Source organism: Balearica regulorum, chromosome 1, assembly GCF_011004875.1.
Source record: "Balearica regulorum gibbericeps isolate bBalReg1 chromosome 1, bBalReg1.pri, whole genome shotgun sequence".
NCBI lineage: Eukaryota > Metazoa > Chordata > Aves > Gruiformes > Gruidae > Balearica > Balearica regulorum.
Window position 1 is genome coordinate 76,041,686 of NC_046184.1, and position 14,352 is coordinate 76,056,037.

At 42.4% G+C, this 14,352-nt stretch overlaps 1 protein-coding gene across 21 annotated transcripts in view; it reads left to right on the forward strand.

Annotated features, from left to right (window-relative positions):
- The window catches only part of PPFIBP1 (PPFIB scaffold protein 1), a 120,147-nt gene that overhangs the window by 49,014 nt on the left and 56,781 nt on the right, over window positions 1–14,352 (forward strand). For 3 of the 21 annotated variants that reach the window (XM_075759380.1, XM_075759363.1, XM_075759415.1), the window contains exon 1: window positions 12,953–13,284. The exons of 16 other annotated variants lie outside the window; for them this stretch is intronic. The gene's annotated coding sequence lies outside the window, so the exon portion shown is untranslated. Of the gene's footprint in view, window positions 1–12,952; window positions 13,285–14,352 lie in introns of those variants that run through there. 2 more of the 21 variants (XM_075759389.1, XM_075759346.1) reach the window with 2 other exon arrangements.

Sequence of the window (14,352 nt, forward strand, 5' to 3'; positions counted from 1 at the left end):
AAAGTGTGTGTTGCATATAATTTATAGTGTATTATGACAGCTGTAGTGAATGCAGTGATCCACACCATAGGGCACTGAGATATGGCTGAGTTGCTATCTCTTGTATTATCTCCTGTATATCTAGAACAAGTTTGGAGCCTTGCTGGCATTAGAACAGGAGAGGAAACCTGTGTAGTCATGTTATTCTCAGTAAGCATTTACATATGGCTCTTTGGAGCACGGAACAGCACAAGGTCGTTGGCCTGCAGCCACATCAGCTTCCTGGGATCTTGTCAGATCTTGCAAGCAAAGGAGCGCCAGGCTGGGTCATGGTTCTTGGACAAGAAACCTCCAAGGAACAGGCTGCTGTTGCAGATGTACTGGAGACATCCCTGTGGTGCCATGTGTGTTTTGGCATGCATCCATACTGGGTGTGTTTCTCTTTTTTAATTGTTACTTGATATTTTCTGATTTTAGGAGAGCACTATTATTTTCTAGTGTTAGTGGGAAATAACACTTGATTCTCCTCTCCCCCCATGCTGTGCCTGGTTCTAAATGATTTGAAGATGAATCGCTTGAGATCTGCAGACAGATAATAGTGTTGATCTACGAGATAACAATTACTCAGTTGCAAGTTGAATATCCATCTGCACTAACTGTGGCCTTAGTAGCAGTGTGGAGCTGCACTTGAGATTCCTGGATGCTATTTCCTTGAGGAGTGCTGGCTTTTTCCCTACTGATGAGAAGTTCCCACGAGTGAGAAGTTTGCACAGGTAGATGAACATGTGCTCTACTCAGGTAGGCTAACCTGTTAAAATAGCCACGAAGACCAGAGTAACAGGACTCCTAGCTCAGGTGAACAACTTTTAACCTAAGCCCTTCAGGGTGGCTGGTTTAGCTAAGCTGTTTCTTTTGATTTAACACCCAGTTTACTTCATCTCTATGCCTGTCTTCAATCAGGTTAGCTCTTCGGAGTTTGTCAGGCGGAATTAGGAAAATAATGTATTTTTCACAGCATATCCTTTTTGTTGGCAGACTACTGTGTAGATTTTCAAAACTGCTGTCCCCACCTAAGCTGGAAGTTTCCTGCCTTGGACCACACTGCTGTAGTACCAGGAGAGCCCTGGGCCAGGCTGCCGCAGTGCGAGGTGTTGTGTGAGTACAGAGCAGGGGGTCTCAGCAACCAGAGTGCTGCCGAGTATAGCCCAAGGAGTGCCTGTGGCATGGGAACTTGCCCACAACTGTGTGAAAATGTTTCCTCTAGCTGGAAGGAGTATCATAGCTGTCTGGCCATGGCTTCTCAGTACTGGTTTCAGGACTGAAGAAGTCCTCTATCCCAGGATCTGTTGGTGTCCCTCCTTCCTTCTGCAAGCTCTCAGGGCAGCCCTGACTGCTGGGATGCTTCCCTCTGGGCACAGGTCTCCTTGCTGGTCAATGCTAAATGTCTTCTCTTGAGGCCCCCAGGCACGTGGTCAGATCAGGTTGGCTTCGTTACCGATGTACTCAGCAGGCTGCCTTTGGGGCGTGTGCTACTGAGGTGTCCTAAGTACCTTACTCAGACCTATCTCTTCCCTGTTGAGTATGCACTCACGTGCTAAATCGCTTCCCTCCATGGAAGTTCACCTCTTTGATGTTGACCTTGCCTTTCCACTGCTGGGTCCCCTATTTCAGATACCTGGACATCCTCTGGCTCTTTTTCCACCTGGTTTGGTAGTTAGGCGGTGTAGGCAGCTTAGGCAGTCTAGTCCTGCCCAGTTATAAACTGTAAGGGACCACGAACGAAGTCAGTCTTTTGCAAAGAAACCCTTCAAACGCTGGTGGTATCTTTTCCCAGTGAGACCACTGCTGCAGTGAGTGAGAGACCTCCTGCGGCATCGACACAGGATTTGTCCCGGGGTCTGTCTTCGGCTGTGGGGAGTTTGGAAGAGGGCAACCAGAACTGGGAATGCTCTCCAGCACTGAGGACAGAGTTGGCGTTGCAGTGTAGCAACAGCAAGTTAAGGTTTCTTCTCCTTAAACAAAGATGTTTCTATAAATCATAAGCAGCTTTTGCCTGAGTAACATTAAAATAGGTTTGCAGAAGCTTTGAAGGAGGCACAAACATGTCAGAAGTGTGGCTGAGCATCAGCGTTTGTTTCATTGATAAGTGAGCCTCGATTTAGGAAAATGGGATGCCATGTAATAGTTGCCTTGTTCACGTTATTTTCCTAAGTCTTTTTTTTAGACACAATAATGCAACGTAGGGAATTAAACCCCTACTTTTGTGAAGGTTTGTAATTAGCCGACAGTACTGATCCAGGTCTTGCAGTCTGTAAAATACAGCACATCACACTACTTCATCTTGGATAGCACTCCACTTTCTTTTTAAAGACAATTTAAATAGAATATTAGGGGAGGGAAAAAAACCCAAAACCACAGCACAGAAATGGCAATTTAGTTCTTGACGTTTCTCGGAAAGCTGCTTAAGATGATCTCCTTAAAATGGCAGATTTCGCCTGCAAGTCAAGTAGAGGAGCAGGAACTGATATTTCATTAAAATATTATACGAGGCCTGAATGCATTTATGATCCTTGAGACATCTGCAGGAAACAAGAGCTTGCTATTTGGAACTGTCAAAAGTTTTAATAAGGGGCAAAAAACAAATCCCAAAGGCCAACTGCATGACTCGGATACCTCCACTGCCAGAGATCTGGTTGTTACCACACAGAGATACCTGTTCCTGGCTTTGGTTTGTTTGTTTGTTTTTCTTCTTTTTTCTCAATGTACTTGTGAAACCTTTTATTTTAATGTTGGATGTTGAACCAGAATTTACAGAAACAGGAGTGATACATTGTTAAACGCATGGCCAGGTGGACTTTGTTCCAAAAATTTATCAATAACTGATGAAAAATGAGGAGACCATGGCTTTTGTCAAGGATCTGCCATGTAGGCAATGCTTTTCGAATGTTTCTTCATAGAACTGAGAGTTATTCTGGGTGTTTTCCTTTTCTCTCACCTCGCAACATCAAGGAGTAGGGTTTCTGTCAAAGATTCCTCAGTTTGAAAAACGGAGTTGGATAAGTTGGGAAATTAAAAGATAATCTGCTGGGTAAGGTCTATAACAGCAGGAGTAGTTGTGTAGAGCATGTTATTGTTCCATTTTGGAAAGCATTACTTTGGCACTTCTAATAAACTTGTATTTAAGGGAACAAGTTTAATATTATCCATCCGTATTTTCCATTCAGATTGTAGCGCAATAAATCTTTTGCTCAGAAGATGAGGAGACCCTTCTTTTAAATTTCTTACCTTCAGTCACCTTTTAAGGTAAAACATGTTCCAGTTGGAGGAATTTATTGTTAATGAAATTCAGTGTAATGCAATATATATTTTTTTGGAGGCTCTAACAGCACTAATCTTGCACTTCATTACGTGCAAGGGCTCCTTGCGCTTGTGTAGATTTCCACAAGCTTCAGCAGGGCTTCCTGTTGGGCTTGTAGCTTATTTGCACACAGTATTTATCTTCAGTGATCAAGTAAGGCTGTTTCCCTGAGTAAAGCAGTTGAAGTGTGTAGTGAATTGCAGGAGCACTTGGCTTATGCGAACTTGAGTGCACAGTTGCAGTGGCTGGTCTTAAAAGTTTGTCCCGAAGAAGTCCTTGTGTTGTAGCATTTAGAACTTTCTTGTAGTCTTGCTTTTTGGACTTTGCTAGAAACCCACTAATAAATCCTTTGTGGTATACATGGAGGCTGAAATACCTTGGAAATAACTGTTATTTCAGTAACACAATATTTCCAAGATATTTCAGTATTTGCAAAACTGTAGTATACCGGCAGTGAGCACACTCATGTTGTTTGATGCATAGTAATTCATTTGCGAAAGTGACAGAGTTTATCAACAAGACCTAAACCTCTAGGAAGTAAAGTATCATGGTAGTTATATCTTAGCAGCAAACCCTTGAAGTAGATGAATCCGTCTACATTAGCGACAGTTTCCTGCTGTAAGGAAGGTAATTACTGTAGGGGTTTTGTAGTGCTGCTGGAGAGGGTGGGAGCAGCAGCGGACCTTTCTGTGAGCAGTTGTGATCTAGAGCCGCCCCCCTTTCTGTCTGGTGACTGAAGAGGCAACCTCGCACAACTGCTTAAAATGTCTCTGCTGCAGGCTGTTACTGTACAGTGATAAATAAATGACGAGCTGTCCCCAAGAGGAGATGTACTATGACGGGACCTCTGCATTAAGATATCTGATGAATTACATCCTGAAATAAGCAATGTTTCTTTTCCCAAACAGGACTGAAGCTGTAGGTCTGTTGTACATGTAAAGTAAACATTTTTGCCAGTTTTGGATTTACTTTTCCCTTTTTACGCAGCAGGATCATTGTAGTTGGGCCATTGGCATCACCAGTGTCTTCTGCAAGCCCAGACTAGACTGTCTCAGTGCTTTCTTTCCATTCAGCAGAGTAAGAGTAAAATACTCCTCTAAGGGAGGATCCCATCCTAACAGTAGCCAGGGAAACAAAATCTGCAGTGCTTCAGAGCTAATTATAACCCCCCAGAAACAGTCCCTCCAGTGATGGCTCAGTAAGCACATGAAAAATAGTCATCCCCACAAAGGGAAATACAGGGGCAATGGTTTTAAAATAGTTATTTTTATGGTTCTATTATATATGGAGCAAGAATCAACCTTTAAAAACTTCTTCAGTGCTTGAGAACAAGCAAGACTTATCTCCAGGTAACTCCTGAGCCTCCATGTATATACTGTGAAGGATTTGGCCCAACATGTTCACATGGTTGCTGAGGAAGCTGCTAGTTCATGGTGATGATGAGAAAATATAATGATTTGTTTACTTCTGTTTATTTGGGGTGGGTTTTTGGTGGAGGGGTTTTTTTGGGTTTTGGGTGGGCTTTTTTTGACAATGTAATAGAGGACAACTTCTGGGGCCTTCTTTTTTCAATCGGTCCAGTGAGGTCCTTGGTTGAGGCACAAAGACCTGGTACATCATGTCAGCCACCCTCTTTCACTGGCAACTTTTACAGTGTTTTGGGAGTCCTATTGTGTTCTCCCCCTTGCCTCTGAAGAAGACCATTGAAGATGATCAGCTCACCCCTATTAAAATTCATAAGGGCTTTGACAGTGCTGGTGGACCTTTGTTTTTCACGTGAACAATCTCCTCCCTCTTGTGGCCTTCCTGGACTGGGCACTTCCATTGATTGCGAATTGATGTCAGCAAGACCATTTGCATCCTACAGGTTAAACCTGTGTTGTTCATTAGGACCAGGATCTTCAGCTGCGGGTGGGACTGGGGCTGTACCCTGTTTCTATTTGACCTTTGATACATGAAGAACTCCTTGGCCAGCTGGTATAGTGAAAATCAGCGTCTAGTTAATAGATTACCTTTCTACAAGACTGAGTCTTCCCCCTATACCCAAAGGTTGGGAAAGTGTGAAACACTTTTAATATCTGCTTCTTTTAGCATCAGATGTCTAATCTGATTGGTATGTAAGTAGGAAAACTTTGAAGGGTTGTTGAAATACAAAGGGAAAGTACTTCAAAGAAATGTAACATTAAAAGTGTATCTGATCCCTCGAGGTTTTTGAAGTTTTATCTTGAGATTATGAATTCAGAGGAACATTTGTATGGAAATACTAAGGGTCATTAATTCGTCCAAAACATTATGAGTGTTGTCAGTCAGCATGCATTGAACTATTCCATACTAGTTTTAATTTCACATCATGGCAGGCAAGCTGAGCGGTCCTTCACCCATCTGTCTGTGCTGCCAATGTCTGTGACATAGTAAGAAGTTAACATGGTCTCTGACGGGGAAACCAAAGCATGATGCTGCTATGGTGTGAGACTTGTTCAGTACTGTTAGCCCATGTCCAGCAAAGATCCCTGGGCATGGTCAAATAAAACCCCAGTGTGTTAAGCTCCCAAAACTTCTGATTTGCATCAGTTCCTCTTACTGGAGTAGGGCCATGGTGGTCCTTGGGAGACAACGGCATGCTGGATTACAGATTGCTAATAAATATCTTGAACTTTGTGAGAGTTCAGATCTTGGATCTGAGCATTTTTACAGTTGGGCATCCACTCCTGTTAAAACATGCCCAGCTGTGCTGGAGGAGGGGGTGGTTGTTTTTCCTTTTGGCAAACAAGAGTTCTGGCATTGAAGTTTTTAATTGCAGGAATTATCCCAGCAGTTCCCAGAGCTCAAGGGGGTGTGTGTGTGTGTGCAGGAGTTGCTAATTAGATGTGTATAAATCATGGGCTAGGCAGAGCTTTAAATCCTAGATGTGTTGTTCCATCCTTGCTCTCTTCTGTTACAGTGGGGCTTTGGAAAGTTAGAAAAATATCAAGTACAAGAACCACTTTTTCCCAATACAACTATGAAACAGCAGTGAGGTTACTTTTGGTCTTTTTAGGTTATAAACCCAACTTTTAATTAAAATACTATTAAATGTATTGTTTTTGAAGCTTTAGTTTAATTGTATCTGTAGTTTGAGGGAAGGGAAACAGTTAAGCAGCCTAAGCTGTCTTTTTTTCCTCTATTGCAGACTTAAAAAAGACAAGTCAAGTGATCCTGCTCCCCCATCCACATCCCTTCTATGCCTTACTATATTACATGTCAAATAAGGGGCTTCCTGTGTTCCAGCTTTCAGGATATTCTCAGATCACATCAAACTTCCTTCAGCAATCATGTGGCTCAATAACATTTTTTGTCTTTCTCTATGAAAACTAAGATCCTAGTGGAGTGGATCCTCTAAGATCTCGATTTTTGGGAGAAATCAGATATTGCAAGATTTATGGTGTAAAACTGACTTTCCAGCAGAATCTGTAAGCCTGACTGGTACATCAGAGTTGTAAACTGGCTTAAACATGTTGCAGATACTTAATAACGGAGAGGGGCAATTCAGCTCTTGCACAGGACAGTATTTCTACATTATTGCTGCTGTTGTATGATTTAGCCACACCTAAGTTTGCTTCAGACTCGTTGACTTGGATCGTGGCACCACTGGCCTGGGCAACGTGGGGTGGTATGTGTGCTACCCCATCCGCTGCTTATCCTGTTGCCTAAGAAAGTTTTGTAGCCCCTTGGTTTGGTTAAACTGCTCTGGCTACCTGAACCAGGTGGTTTATAGGTGTGTTCACTCTGTACTACTGCAACTGGATTGTAAACTTTATTGTGCTGCTCTTAAAAGTTACCTTATTCTCCATTTTAGTGCATTATAGCCCTGTCTACTGAAGGCAGCCTACTGTTAGTAAGGTCAGTAATTTATATTACAAAAATGCAGTTTATTGCTGTATCTAATGAAACAGGCATTTTGCATTGTTCTACGTAATAATAAAAAACCCCGTTTCACATTTAGCAGATCATCTGTAGCAAGTAAAATCAGTCTCAGTAACCTTGTTATCCCACAGAAATCTAGGTAGGTTTGTAGCAGCTGCAATTCTGTCCCCAGTTGGGCATCAAACGTGCATTGATGCAAGTATGTCTTAAGTTTCTGAATGCTAAGATTTTTCTTCATTTCATGAGCTGTATCTTCCTCTGTTTTAAAGCCAGTACTCTCTGCTCATCTTGCTGATGGGGCCATGAGTGATGGGTGGGATATTTCCCCTTCCTACATATGCATAAAGGCTTGGCTGCAGGATGGAGAGTTCCTAGGTGTTTCTCTCTTACTAGAAAAAAAGTAGAAAGAAGTTACCTTTTCCTCTGCCACCTCTTTTCTTCCCAGTTTCCTTCCTTTTCCTGCTGCAGAAGAAGGGTAAGACAGTAGGATCAGGACCAGGTTTGTTTCATGCTCTGTTCCTGCAGAGATCACAGCTCTGGCTTGATGCTGACCTGTTGCTTGCCTCCACCTTGCTGGTGAAAACCCTCCTACCCTTCAGTATCACTCGTGTCCTATGACCATATTATCCGTGTAGCCCTCCAGCCCACCGCAGCATTGTTCCCATTCCCCTAGCACTGATATCTTTCTCTTGTGAGCTCCTCTGAGCCCCAGGCACAGCTCAGCCCCTACTCCACTGAATTTTGTAGCTTTGGGTGATGCTGGAGGCCAAAGGACACCAGGGTATGAAAATATCTTTCTGCAAGGGATGGTGACGAGGTGTCAATCTGACAAGAGGAGGAGAGGTTGATATGGGATGGAGAAGACAACACCTCTTTCCTGAAGAACTGGACTTTCATGAAGGAGGAGTGGGCAGCAAAAGAGCTAGTTTCTGTGTCCTAGCTGCAAAGTAGCCTTTGTGCTGAGAAGCAAGGCTGACCCAAGGATAGGGAGGACACATGGCTCCCCAGCTGAGCAAGGGCGAGCATTAGGCAGCAATGAGGACAGCATATATGGCTCCTTGAAGTTGCACTGTAATAATATGGTGGGGGTTTTTTTTGGGGGGGGAGGAAGGGGAGAGGATTTGTTCACTTGCTGCTCATCAGTGCAGCATTCAAAAGAGAAGAGAAGGACCCTTTCGTCCAGCTGAGAGCGCATGGTTTTTATCCTTTGTCTCTTGTCTCTTAGTGTTTAAACAAAGCAAGACAAAATCAAATGTGCTCTGCCCCCTGGCTGGGGGTGGGGGGGGAAAGCTTTGCTTACTCCAGTGTAACCAAAATCCGTGGTTATCATACTTGGGGCTGTGTTGTCCTAGGGACTGGAGGCTGTGTCCTGGAAAGGGATATCAGGGACAGAAGCTGGTCAAGAGGAAGCGTGAGACAGGCAGTGCTGGGTGAGCCCCTTCTGTGGAGGCAGCATTTTGGGGCTGCCCTGGGAAAAAGACAGGGCTGTAGTTGCCTCTTCTTCACCCCTGGCTTGAATGAGCAGCTCTGGAGCTCGGACAGCGAATGCAAGCCATCCCCTGGAAGAAAGGGAGGATGTTCCTGAGGTAAGGGAGAAGAGCATCCCGACAGCGCTGCACTCCCTGGGCGAGAGGTGTCTCCTTGTTCTGCAGCTGAGTGGGGCATCGCTCTGTAGGACCCTCGTCTGTGGCTGCTCTGGCTGGCAATGGGATAGCATGCACAGCAGTTGTCAAAACACAGATGACTACGTTCACTTTTGCTTTGTCATTGATGTGAACAAACGTGCAAGTTTCAGGATGTTTTGCACGTGAACTACTTCAGCCTTTTCAAAGCTCAGAACTAATTCAGAATTTGAAGTCTGTGTTTTGAAAGGCACAGTGCCTACATCTGATATTCCAAGAATCTCAAAGGTAGACGGTCCATTTTTAATAGTGATTAAGGTCACGTGCTGCCTAAAGCAGGTTTTCTAGATGTAGACTCTCTCCAATTCACAAGTATGCTACCTAAATACAAGCTGTTGGGTAAGCTCCAGCATGAGCTATTGACAAACAGCTTTAGTTTAGGAGAAAAGAAAATGCTAAAGTCCACATTTTTGACGTGAGCAAGACAAAGCCAGAGTGAAAATTGGCCTACAGTTTCTTGTTTTCACTTCCCCCCCCCCCCCCATTTTTCTCTTTAAAATTCGGTCCCATCCTATTACATGAGAAAAAAAAATTACTCAACCATGTTGAATTTTGCCCTGCTTGAATTTTAAATTGCTAAGAAGAAAGAGGTGGCGAATCATGCTGTATCAGGGGATTGTTGATGTATCAGTGGTGCAACGGTTGTACTGCCAACCTCAAGTTCTCAGATATAACTAGTCTTTAAAAAACTGAAGGATCCTTACATACAAGGCATGTACTTCAGATAATCACACTCTGCTTTTACATATTCCTCTTGGAAAAATAAATCTTAAGAAAACAAAACCAGAGGCAGACAGATAGTAAGGATGTAATGCTGGGACTTTATATAAAATTTTTCCCCGTGTTACAGTTGATGCTGCAGTATTACTAAGTATTGTTTTTTCTATTGTTCTTCACAAATAGTTGGTACTTAAACATATGAAAATAGTGTTCAAGCTAAATATATTTTATTTACTTGCTGGGCTTTTGGTGGTAGGTGCCCTCTACTTTTGCTTTATGTAGTGACAACACTGAAACTGTGGATCTAGAAACTCCTAGACCTGAAGGTCCAAAATCCAAAGCTGAACCCTTTCAAATTTGAAAGTTTGTGAATTTGGTCTTTGGATCCAGCCCATTAAAAGAAAGAGGCACAAGCTATGAAATTGGATCTAAACGTGGGTCTGTGCTTGGGATTTGATGGTTTTTAAGGTATTTTGAAGAACTACCTTTTGGACTCTTACCCAACAGTGCCTCTTTTGTTTTGTAGCCTGTGTGGCCACAGCGTGTCAGTAACATGTTGCTGGGGAATGTGAGGCATTTCCTTGCTTGCGTTAGCAGTCCCGGAGCAAGGAATCAATATTTTGTTTTTCTAATCAGTGGACCTAAGCAAAACATGTGAGAAAATAACATTGATTTCTCAAACTCTCTAAGGTGAGTAGTTGAAAGCATTTACTAAATAGTTAACCAGTATAATGTGAACAGTCTAAAATGAAGTATATCTGTGGGGTTTTTGTGCAAATCTCCATTTGACCTTGGATTGCTTGTGTGTTAAGAGTGAAACTGAGTCTGAAGAATGTTTGCAAACAGATATTTGTATTACACAGCTGCCTTGCAGGTAAGGTGCTGCTGCTCTGGCTACCTCCATGTCATCCAGTGTCATCCAGCCATCACAGAGCTCACTTGTGCATCATGAAACAATATAACCTGTCACCTGCTGTGTTTTTTAAATTCCTTTTAATTACAATAAAAAAGAGCTGCTGGAGAATAGGGTGGCAAAGATAAGCAACCAGAATGATTCCAGTACTGCAGATCAAACTAAGTGGTCTGTTTTGTAATTGGCTATGAATCTAAGCCATAAACCTTGACTTGGAGACTTTGGGTATTTGCTGTGTATACCTCTCTGTCAAAGTATCTAAAGGATGCTTATTTTGCCAAGGCTTAACTTTTACATCATGATTAATGTGCTTAACAAATTTTAAGGCAAGATGCAGAAAACAGCTAAGCTGGTTGGTAATAAAAGTTGTGCGATTTGAGGTAAGTTTTTCTCTGCTATAAACAATCATAGCTTGGAAGGACTTTTGTACTTTATGCTCTTAAAATACTGTTAAGTCTTTTCTATGGCTTGATACCTTTTATCTCAAAGACATTTCTTGCGTACTATGGGATAGGCTTTCAGCCTCAGTGTGCTTCTATTCATTTTTATCAATTAAAGAAAATAAATAATGTTTGTTGTATAACAAAGAAATAATGAAATTCAGGGAACAAAGAAAGGATCTAGACTTAGGGAACAAAGGGAGCTTTGTTGCTTTTTTCTGTAGTCCTGCGTAATACGAGAACAGTACTGCTTTGATGTCATTGACTAGAGTTCAGCAGATTCAAGAAGAAATTTTTCTATATATATAAAAATAAATAATATTATCAGTTTAAGTAAGTCCTTGCCAACATTTGGGTTGTTTTTTATTCATAACAACATTTATCCTTTTTGCACGGTTGAGCGTTGGGCTCTTGGAGGGTGCTGAGCCTGCAGGCTGGCGGGGCCCTGAGCCTGGCCCTGCTGGTGCTAAACAACAGAGCAATATATTCAAGAAGCATCCATTTTCTTTTTTTAGTTTCTTCTTTCAGGCCTGGAAAATCTGAAATGGAGTCTTTTTTTATGTTAAAAGAAATGTTAATGACTCCTAGTGTAAATTAGCTGAATATATTCATTATTAAGTGTTAAAATACTACTGACTGGTAGCACTATAGTTGAGTATGTTCAAAACATCCCATGAGAAACTGTGCCACAGATTTAGACTGAATTCATTTCAAGCCCATTTTATTTGTGATTGAAATGTATTTTGCAAATAAGTCTCTGTGTGTTCGTGTTTCTCTTCTGGCCAGGCAGGAAAAGCACAAATAGATGTGATAATGTGTCTGAAATGGCATTTATCTTCATGAAATAGAGCTTTACCTTATAAAATTAATTGCTAAGGATGTGTTGTTTCAGTGTTGTGAGGCGAGAGAGACGAATCCAGAAGATGCTTCAGACCTCTCGCAGTTGTCTCAGACATGTAGGACCGAGAATGCAGGGGCATTAATTTTTGACAACAAGGTGAAATTTGGGGTCTTACTTTTACTGTGGAACAGGTTCTCTCCCTCCACCTTCCCCATAAGAGATGACTGCAATTTGTAGGCTTTTTCATTGTCTTTTTGTGGTAGACTGCTCTGGGGTCACAGCCTGCTATTGGGGGGTCCTTTTTTTTTTTTTTACTCTCTACAGGTCTCAGAAACAAACTCTAATCAAGATTTTTCATTCCTGTGTATCAACATTTCCTGATTTAAGGAGTGTTATGGAGGAATGGGAGAGCTGGGAAACTCAAGTCATCCATCTTACTGCATCATATCATAAAAATAATCTGTAGCTGATGCTTTCTTTCCAAACGCTGTGCGTTTGCAGAGCACGTGCATGAAGAGGAAGGTGAGTGGGATGGAAGGCCAGCCCTTGCCCTTCCCTGGAGAGGTTGCACGTGGGGCACGGTATGTCCTTTTGGCCTTTGGACCTGCTAGCAGGCAGCTCCTTCTCCTTAGCTTTGCAAACCTCTGGGTTTTAAAGTGTGGTGTGTTTTGCAGGTGGAGGTCCAGAATGAGACCACCTCAAAACAAAAATGAAAAAAAAAAAAAAAAGACTGGAAGATGTTTCCCCTAGATGCCTGCTTGCATGTTGTTTGATCTAAGGAAGAGAGAGCCTCTGGGTGGGGAAACTATCATTTCCTACATATGTAAAATGTTTAAGCACTTTTTTTTTTTTTTTAAAGCCTGACATCTTAATTAAATATCTGATTTTGAAATTCATATTCAGGCAGCTTTCCTGTTTGCATCCAGCAGACTGCAGTTCCCATTCACAAAGCCCCTTGTTTTTTTCTAGCTTTCCTTGGATTTATTTGCAGGGCAGTGTTTTGTTTTCTCTGTAAGCCGTTTGGAATACATCTTCACTAGCACTGTAGCCGGAGGGTTTGTATGTCATTCAAAAATAAAAATAAAAAATCTCCACCTACTGAAAAGTGAACAGCATAGCCCTAGCAACCGGCTGATGTGTTCGAACCAGAGGAAGGGACATTAAGCAAGTAAGACCAAATAACATCTCCGAAACGGCCAGGGATGCAGTAGAAATGCCAGCTTGTGATAAGATTAATTGTAACTGATAGTGGACATAGCTGCATTTGTATTTTATTTTAATTTTTTTAATGGTGGATTGTAAATACAGCCTTGATGAAGTGGTGCTTGTTCTTGCCGGCATGAGCGGGGTATTCAGCTGGGAGCCCTGGAAAGGGGATCTGCTTCTGTAAAAACAGCCCCCCCACCCCATCTTGCACTGATTGTCTATGTATTGAAGCTATAAGGAAGGTAAGTCATCATTTTCTTGCAAAGCAAGGGAAAACTTACTTTAAATGGTCTGTCCGACAGGATACTGTCAGTACTTTCCTCCCAGGTGTGTTCTCAATGGCATTATGCCAGGGGTGGTTTTTGTGCGTCTGCCTCTCCATCTCTTGTGTGGACCTTGGTTTCTCGTTCATCTGCCGTGTCATTGATCCATGTGTGTTAAAATGGTGATTTTTTTTCTTCTTTTCTGAATGAAAGGATTTTAAACTGCCTGACATCATCTGAAATATTAGCTATTCCTTATTTTCCTAAAGAGCTCCCTTGCGCTGCTTCAAGATGGATTTTCATTTGTGTTACCTGACTGCGTGGTTTTCCTTAGTGGTTGCCAACAAAAAAACCACAACTGAAGCCTTAAGTTTTCTCCTAGATTTTATTTCTATGAGACTGAAGCCATAAAAAGCAAAACAAAGGAAGGAACATACTTATTGGGAAAGGTATGCTGTGTTAGTGGTCAGCCCAGGCTTCTCTCACAGTTTGTGAAGTCAGAGGCAGTCTCGGTGCCCTTCAGCGGGCGCAGGGATTATCCTCTGGTGTTTTCAGTGTTGTCCTTCTACTTGTAATCCACAAAGGCTGCTGATTTATGACTTCTGTCTAATAACTGTGTTTCTCTGACTCCCTGTGCACTTCCCCTTTCCACCCCCTTCCTCCTGTGGTTTTTTTGTCTTTTCTTGTTTCATGCAGTTTGATTCTTTGGTCTGCTGGTGTACCAGGTCTTTGATTTCTTCCCTGCCACTCCGTTCTCCACGTGCTGGTGATGGCATGCAAAGAATAAAAGTGATTCTATACCCTTACTGGGGAAGGATGCCTCCAATAGTATTTTTCTATCACAGTGGTTTTACTTCCTGACTGCTAGATGCGATGCGCTGTGCTGTGCTGGGAAGGTGGCCAGAGCAGGATGTGCTGTTCCAGGCTAGTTTTCAATGACCGCTTTTAGGACCAAATAACCAGGGAACTGGGATTTTGTCGCGTCATCTCCAGCTGTTTGGTTTGGGGCTTTTTTGTTCTTTTTATTTCACCTCTCCAAGTTTCTCA